Source organism: Engystomops pustulosus, chromosome 6, assembly GCF_040894005.1.
Source record: "Engystomops pustulosus chromosome 6, aEngPut4.maternal, whole genome shotgun sequence".
NCBI lineage: Eukaryota > Metazoa > Chordata > Amphibia > Anura > Leptodactylidae > Engystomops > Engystomops pustulosus.
The window spans coordinates 113,491,703-113,500,868 of NC_092416.1; positions in this window are offsets into that span (position 1 = coordinate 113,491,703).

The window sequence follows — 9,166 nt, forward strand, 5'->3', positions numbered from 1 at the left end:
TTTCACCCCAGTGTACCAATACCCCATATGTGGTGGTAAACTGCTGTATGTGCGCACAGCCGAGCATAGGATCAAAGCAGCGCTATTCACAGCAGATTTGTATTGTCACATTGTACAGGATATAAATTACATTTTTTTGGTAATGCGAAAATATGAGGGCTTATTATTTAAAGGATGAGATACAATGTATAGATAATTCATTTTTGGGGGTCTATAGCTTATTCATAAGATTTTATTAACTATTTTAATGTGGACACAAACAAAATCATCAATTTTTATTTTGGATTTTTTTTCAACCGCTCACCGTAACGTAAAAATAAGATTTGATCTTTATTCTCTGGTTCACTACGATTGCGTTGATACTTATTTTATATAGTTTTTCTTATCTTTGCTCAATTTTACTGAGCAAAACCAACATTGGAGAAAATCGCATTGTTTTTACTATTGACAACTTTTCAGGGCCATAACTTCTGTATTTTTCTGTTGTCAGATCTGGTTGTGGGCTAAATTTTTTGATCACTTTTTAGAACATTTTTTGTGATGGTGTTTGATGAAAAATTGTATATTACGGTAAGTTTTTCAAGTTTTTTTCCGTTGTTCACCGAGCGGGTTAAATATTGATTTAGATTTATTGTACAGATAAATACGGACGCAGTGATACCAAATATGTAAGTTTTTTGCTTTATATACTTTATTTGCATTTTATGTGTAACTGGGAGATTATGGGACTTTTATTTTATTTATTTAATCATATTATAAAATGACTTACAGTATTTTTCGGACTATAAGGCGCACTGGAGTATAAAGCGCACCATCAATAAATGCCTGCTAAAACGTCTAGGTTCATATATAAGGCGCACCAGATTATAAGGCGCACCAGATTATAAGGATGAATGACCAGCAGGTGGCACACCTGTGCACAGTTCAAGGCAGCTGTTGTCTGTAAGAATGGTTCATATATAAGGTGCACTGGACTATAAGGCGCACCTTTGATTTCTGAGAAAATCAAAGGATTTTTAGTGCGCCTTATAGTCCGAAAAATACAGTAATCTTTTTTTTCCACATTTTTGCATTTTCTACTTCTTGCTGCACATGCTCAGTTACATACAGCCAGGTCCTGCCAGGAGGTGGAACCCGGCGGGGAGAGAAGCCGACAGTCTCGGGGCACATGCCAGACCCCGGGGCTGCAGCAGAATGGATTGGATCCCCTGGTAAGCACACCGGGGGGTCCGATCCACGGTGGGGACACTTACACGCTGTGGTCATGCTTGACCGCAGCGTGTAGGGGGTTAAACACCCGAGATCAGAGTTTTTCCGATCCCCGGTGTTAATGCCGGGACTGGGCTGCGATATCACAGCCCGACACCGACACCAGCTAAACCCGATGTCCAGAAATCTTCTTCTGACGCGCCGCTGTAGCAAGTCGTCGCGTCAGAAGAAGTACCCTTAACGACCGCAGTAAAAAGCCGATAGGGCGGTCATTAAAGGGTTAAGATTATAGAGATTATTGAGATTAATATTATTGAGATTATTATTACTGAGATTTAGGATTGATATTATTATTATTATTATTATTATTATTGAGATTTAGTATTGAGATTGTTTAGATTATTATTATTGAGATTATTGAGATTATTATTATTATTATTGAGATTATTATTATTAATATTATTGAGATTATAATTATTATTGAGATTAAGATTATCGACATTATAGAGATTATTATTACCGTATTGAGATGTAGTATTGAGATTATTAGTATTATTGAGATTATTATTATTGAGATTATTAAAATAATAATGATTGTCTCCATGATAATAATAAAAATAATAATAATAGTCGTCTAAATAATTACCATAGTAATCTCCTGAGAAGATGTATCTCTATTAGAGATGAGAGAGTATACTCATCCAAGCTAGATGCTCGTTCGAGTATTAGCGTACTCGAAACGCCTCGTTGCTCGAACGAGTATCTCGCCTGCTCGTGAAGAACAGTGAAGAATACAATGAAAACAGTGAACACAGTGAATACAGGATCATTTAAGTGAAGAACACATTGCAGATGTTCCTTACATCTGCTAATTTATCTGAAGACAAGCGTGCCGAACGGTGTTCTTCACAATAGTGTATGGAAACATCTGCAATGTGTTCTTCACACATATTGTTCTTCACATACTAATGTGAATAACACCATTCGACACGCATGTCTTCAGATAAATTAGCAGATGTACGAAACATCTGCAATGTGTTCTTCACTGTGTTCTTTCAGTGAAAACATCTGCAAACATCTGCAATGTGTTCTTCAGTGTTCTTTCAATGTGTTCGAGTCTCCCATTGACTTCAATGGGGTTCGTTATTCGATACGAGCATGCGAGCATCGGGAAAAGTTTGACTCGAGTAACGAGCACTCGAGCATTTTAGTGCTTGCTCATCTCTAGTCTCTATATACCAGTGCATGAAGGCTGTGTCATCCTCCCATTTATATCTACTAAGCCAATAGCCTAGTGGATAGAGGCCTCCATCTCTATTGCATGTGGAGTATAGAGTTTGTGAGTTCAGATCCTAAGCTGGGCAAAAAAATGCAGATGATTATTAGTAATAAAAATTTGGGGCGTGGCCAGGGCGTGATTAGGGGTGTGGCTTAGGGGGAATCGATGCGGCGCGCTACATGTGCCACCATTTTGTCCCTCTTTCTCTTCCGGAAATGTTGGGAGGTATGCGGTTACCATCATTATTTCAACAAATACTGTCTTTGTAATAATAAGCAATTTACAGTGCCTAATATTTGCAGTGATTAACCCCTTAAGGACGCAGGGTTTTTCGGCTGATTTCTCGCTCTCCAACTTCAAATATCCATAACTTTTTCATTTTTACGTGTACAGACCTGTGTCAGAGCTTATTTTGTGCGTAACAAATTTTACTTTCCCGTGATGTTATTTATTTTAACATGCCGTGTACTGCGAAGCTGAAAAAAAATTCCAATTGTGGAAAAATTGAAAAAAAAACGCACGTGCGTCATGTTCTTGTGGGCTCAGTTTTTACGACTTTCACTCTTTGCTCCAAATAACATGCCTACTTTATTCTGTGGTTCGGTGCGATCGCGGTGATACCAAATTTATATAGGTTTTATTGTGTTTTAATACATTTTCAAAAATTAAACGAATGTGTACAAAAAAGAAAAAAATTTTTTGCCATCTTCTGACGCTAATAACTTTTTCATACTTTGGCGCACGGAGATGTGTGAGGGGTCATTTTTTGCGAAATGAGGCGACGTTTTCATTGCTATCATTTTGAGGTCTGTGCGACATTTTGATCATTTTTTATTTCATTTTTTATGTTATGTAAAAAAGGTGTAAAAGTCGCATTTCGGACATTTGGGCGCCATTTCCCGCCTCGGAGGTCACCGCCAGCCGTAACCGTTTTTATATTTTGATAGATCGGGCATTTTGGGACGCGGCGATACCTAATATGTCTGTGATTTTTACTGTTTGTTATGTTTTATATCCGTTCTAGGGAAAGGGGGGTGATTTGAACTTTTAATATTTTATTAATTTTTTTTCTTTTTTAAACTTTTTTTTTTCTTTTTTTTTTCACTATTTTTTAGACCATCTAGGGTACATTAACCCTATATGGTCAGATCGCTCCTACCATATACTGCAATACTACAGTATTGCAATATATGGCATTTTTGCAGGTCATACATTACAATGAGCCACTGGCTCATTGTAACGAACCTGCACAAGCCATGTAGCCTCGTGTCAAAAGAAGACCCGAGGCTATCATGGTAACCGATCGCCGCCCCCGATGACGTTCGGGGGCGTGGCGTCTTTTAAACGCCGCCGGCGACTTTGCCGGCGGCGTTTAGAGGGTTAATAGCCGCGATCGGTGCAAGCACCGACCGTGGTTATTAGCGGTGGGGGTTTTGTGCAAAATGCAAAACCCCCCACCTCTGTATGAAGAGGACTTAGCCCGTGAGCCCTCTTCATACATCCCTCATACCTCTGCGCCGTAGAGCTACGGCGCAGAGCGTTAAGGGGTTAATAATAGATGTATTGAAACGCAAAGGACAATATCACCCAAATAATACTTCAACACCATTACTACAGAAAGACTGAAAAATACCAACACCAAATATATCTGCAGTATATCCAAAGATGAATATGCTACAGTGACATTATAGTAGCTCATTACAGAGAATACAACTAAATCCACAAACTCAGAGGTCGCACTAACATTTTAGAAGGGTAATAATACTCCTCTTAACTTTATTAGACTAGGACTTTTTTCAGAACTAAAACTCACTTTACGCTTGTATGGGAGTTAGGCTACATTCACACGATGTATGCTGTCAGTGGGCATACATCGGTGCCAGGGGGAGGAGGAGGAGGGGGTGAGGTTTGCTCACCCCTGCCCCTCTCCAAAGTAATATATAGCTCACAGTGCCGTATTGTGGGGAAAGAAAGGACATGTCCTATCTTTCTCCCGTCTACGGAATGGTACGGTGCCGGACGTGTACTGCACCGTACCGCTCCCGTTTGGCACCGTGCGCCCATTGGCGTGTACGGGGGACTTATGTTGAATCAATTTTTATTGAACATTGTAGAACAAAAACTCACAGTACATTAGACAGAGCTTATAATAGTCAGCACATAACATACAATGTGTGGTAAACGTATATCCAGGTCATACATTATGCCTTCAGTGAGGCCCTAAATGAGTAAAATAGCCTCCCGGGTGGGGAGGAGTGCAAGCTCCAAAACCAAAACTCTGAAGAGTGTATACCATTTTAACCTCCTTATCCCTTCCCCTAGAGGCATATCGCCCTCCTCCTTACATAGTAGGGCGAGGCTTAGTTCCACGGATCGCAGTAAGCTATGCGCCTGGAATGAGCATGATAAGGAAACAAGAACACAATACAAGACAAAACAGAAACAGAAATTTAGACAGATACAGTAAGGAGAGAACACATAGGGAGAGAGGGACCTATAGATCGTTGTCTGAAAGGTGGAAGGAAGGCTTCAGGGTTTCCCCATCTCCTATTGCGTGGCTGTTTATGCCCCTAAAGGAGATACAGGGAAGTCTATCCTGGGGCCAGGACTTCAAAAAGGGCCTTAAAGTCCTGAAAGTCCCTAAAGCTCATCCAAGGAGACCACACATGGAGAAACTTTTCATGGGCCTCTGGAGCCTCTTATTATAGCCAGTTCCTCCATGCGGAACAGGTGAGACATTTCTTTGGCCCATTCGGCCAAGGAACGGCACGTGGTGGAACGCCGGTGGCGTGGTATTACCACCCTGGCTGCAATTAGGCAAAAGCGCAGTATATCCTTTTTTTGACCTCCGATTTGGCCAGGAAGAACTGAAAGAAGTGCTATGTCTGAACATGGGGTTCCCTTTTTTGCCCGAAATTCGCTGATATATGTCAAACACCTGGCTCCAAAAGGGTTTGAGGGCTTCACAGCTCCACCAGACATGCAACATATCCCCTTTATCAGTTCCACAGCACCAACAGACGTCCGAGACCGAAGGGAAGGCTAAATGCAACACTGTCGACATCCGGTACCACCGTGACAGTATCTTATATCTCTTTTCCTGTGCTGAGCAAGCAGAGGACATCTTGTGTGTGAAAAGAAAAGATTTGTCCCAGTCTTCCTGTGTCAGGGGGGCTCCCAGCTCGCGCTCCCAGCTTCTGAGGAATGGGAGTTCTGAAGTCTTAGAGTCGCCTGTCAAGATGGAGTAAATTTGGGAAATGGCATGTGGTGGGGGAGTCCAGTTGGAGTAACCCCTCAAAGGCTGTAAGGGAATCAGCAAAGGCCGCCACGTCACCCACCCCCACTATAAAGGACCGTAGTTGTGAATACTCAAACAAAGAGCTACCTGTGTGACCCTGGTGTAGATTGAAATCGCCATGGAGAGGCAGTGGTGATCCCTGCAGCAGATCGAACATCCGTGGGTCCTCCAAAACCCCCCAGCCAAGGAAGGACAACCTGGCCATTCCCGGTGGGAATCCCGTATTTTGAAAGATCAGGGTGAGTGGGCTAAGGGGACTTCTTCGCTATCAATGATCTCCATAATAGCAACGCATCCCTAAGCAGGATTGCCTGAGGTGCGGGGGCAGGGAAAGTCCCCACTGGAACCCAAGGCAACAAATTAAGAAGTGACGGAGAGTATATTTGTTGCAGGGCGACCCATTGTTTGGATACCCTATTGTAAGTCCAGTCGAGCAGTCTGAGAAGTAGTGAGGCCTGGTGGTGCAATCTAAGGTCAGGGAGGCCCGCCCCCCTATTGCCTTTGGTCTGATTAGTGTCTTCCAAGCTATTCTATGGTGCTTAGATCCCCAGATGAATCGCCGCATGACGGATTGTAAGGTACGGAAGAAGCCCAAGGGGGGAAGGATCGGCACGCCCCGGAAAGATGTACAAAAAGCGTGGGAGCACATCCATTTTTAGGACATTAACCCTGCCGAACCACAAGAGGCGCTTGCAGTCATATGTTTGAAGGTCCTTCAGTGTATGATCCAGAAGGGGCGTATAGTTAACAGTGTATAACCTCGACAGGTCAGTCGGGACCGTGACCCCCGGGGTATTTAAGGGACGTCTGCCGCCACTGAAAGGGAAAGTTATTTTTAATGTGATCCACCTCTGACGTTGGAAGTGATATGTTAAGAGCCTCAGTCTTGGTATAGTAGATCTTAAAGTCACTAACCGCACTATATCTCTTGAACTCCTGGATAAGCGATGGGAAGGAGATCCTTGATTGGGAGACATACAACAACAGGTCATCTGCATACAACGCAGCCTTGCAATGTCTGTAGCCCATTGGGATCTCGTGAATATTGGGATTTTTCCGGATGGCAGTAGCCAAGTGCTCCATCATTATGACATATAATAAGGGCGAGAGCGGGCACCCCTGCCTGGTACCATTTTTGATGGAGAAGGACTTGGACAGGTTCTCATTAACTCTCACCCTAGCGGTAGGGCTGGAATATAGAGCCAGGATGTTTCCCAGGAACTTAGGTCCCAACCCGATCTATTGAAGTGCTGCCACCATGAAACCCCAATGGACCCTGTCGAAGGCCTTTTCCGCGTCTACAGATAGTATACAGGATGGTATGGAGCGCGCCTGTGCTTGGACATTAGGAGGATAGTTTTGTTTAGGTTGTCCCAGGCCTCCAACCTGGTCAGTGTGTATGACTGTCGGGATGTGGGGAGCCAATCTTTCCGCCAAATCCTTATATGAGAATAACTTCACATCCACATTTATAAGGGAGATGTGTCTATAGCTAGCCAGTAGAGAGGGGTCCTTAGCATGTTTGGGCAGCACAGTAATGTGAGCCTCCGTACTGCTGGGGGAGAAACCTGAAACCGAGGATATGGCACCATATACTTTGGCTAGAAAAGGGGACAAATTGTTTAAAAAATGCTGGGGTGAACCCATCAGGCCCAGGACTTTTACCAGCAGGTGTGTCTTTAATTACAGCAGATACTTCTGTCACCTCAATATCCTGCTCCAAAGTATCAATGACTTCCGAGGGTAAGACCGGTAGGCCTGTCTCCGCTACGTACGAATCTATGTGTTTAACTTGGGAAGAAAACGATGCGGGCTCCTCAGTACCTGTAACATCATACAGAGAGGTGTAGAAGGATGCGAAACTATCGCATATCTCATCAGGGTGGAAAACATTCGTTCCCTTGGGACCTTTGATCTTGGGGATGTAGAAGGCCTGCGAGGGTGTAATAGTGGGGACTGTGGTCTGCCGCATATGTCTGCATGGTCATATAAAAAGCTCTGAAACCGGGCCCAGTGCTGCAAGTATTTTTGGTCCAAGAGAGACCGTAAGGACTTCCTGGCCCCCGACAACTCTGCCAGGTCGGATGCAGTCAAGGAGGACTTGTGGCGCAACTCCAGTGTCTGGATCCACGCCGTAAGGGCAACAATCCATGCATTGTTTTCTGACTTGAGGCGGGTACCGTGGCGAACAAAGATATCCCACAAGTCCCCCTTGAGTTGCTCCCACTGCTGTGGAGAGTGTGCCAGTTTGCTTCACTCCGGGCCGTTGATAACGGAGGCTTTATGCTCTCTGACCTCCTCTACACAAACTGAGTCCCTGAAGAGGTTGTCATTCAGTCTCCACTTCCACGGGCTGCGACTATGGCGCTGCAAGGACAGCATCAAGAAAATGGGAGCATGGTCAGAAAAGAGAATGTTCCCAATTGATCCCGTGAGTTCCCATTTGAGGGCGTTGTGGCTCAGAAGAAAAAAAATCAATTCTGCTATAGGAGCCGTGCGCCGTGGAAAAGTAGGAATAGTCCCGATCCCGGGGATGTAAGATCCACCAGATGTTGACCAGCTGCAGGGCCTGCAAGGTGCCTGAGCGGGATAGCACCCCGTCCCCCCGATGTGTCAACTGACGGGTCTAAAGGAAAGTTGAAGTTGCCCCCCACTATTAGGTGTCCCTCCATAAAATCAGACAGTGTTGGGGAGTTACCAGGTGGCGAGAGTGAGCACCTGCCCAAAAGGCTCTTACCTTCGCAAATACATACCTGCCTTTGTCGTCCACATTTGTTGCCAGGACCTCCAATGGCAGTGATTTGTGAAAGGCTATCGACACTCCCTTTGATTTAGCCTCAGGGTTGGCGCTGTGGATCCATTGTGTGAAATAACGATCTCGAATGTTTGGCATATTGGTGGATCTGAAATGAGCCTCCTGTAATAAAAGGATGTTAATTCTCTGTTTGTGCATATCATACAAGATCTGTGACCTTTTCTGTGGGACGTTAAGTCCCCTAGCGTTAAGGGACATGAATCGTAAAGTATCCATAGCGAATCTGAGTCCCTTCTAGTCTCCCGCTGCCCCGCTGAAAGGACAATAACGGTGTTATAGTGAAAGAAATGGGTAAGGATTTAAAAGGGGACGGACTATACACAAAGACGTGATGTGGTGGGGTAATACCAACACAAAATAGACTAACACTCGACAAACGAACACTGAGCAGTGGGGAGTCAACAATTGTAATACCACAGACAGACCCGCTGGCTACGGATTCCCCAGTGGGTAGTGTGCTGACTACGAAAGGCTCCCCCTCCCCCCACCCAACAACCACATATCACACAGTGAATCTATAACAAATCAATATACCAAATCCAGTTTCAAGAGAAAAGTACAGATG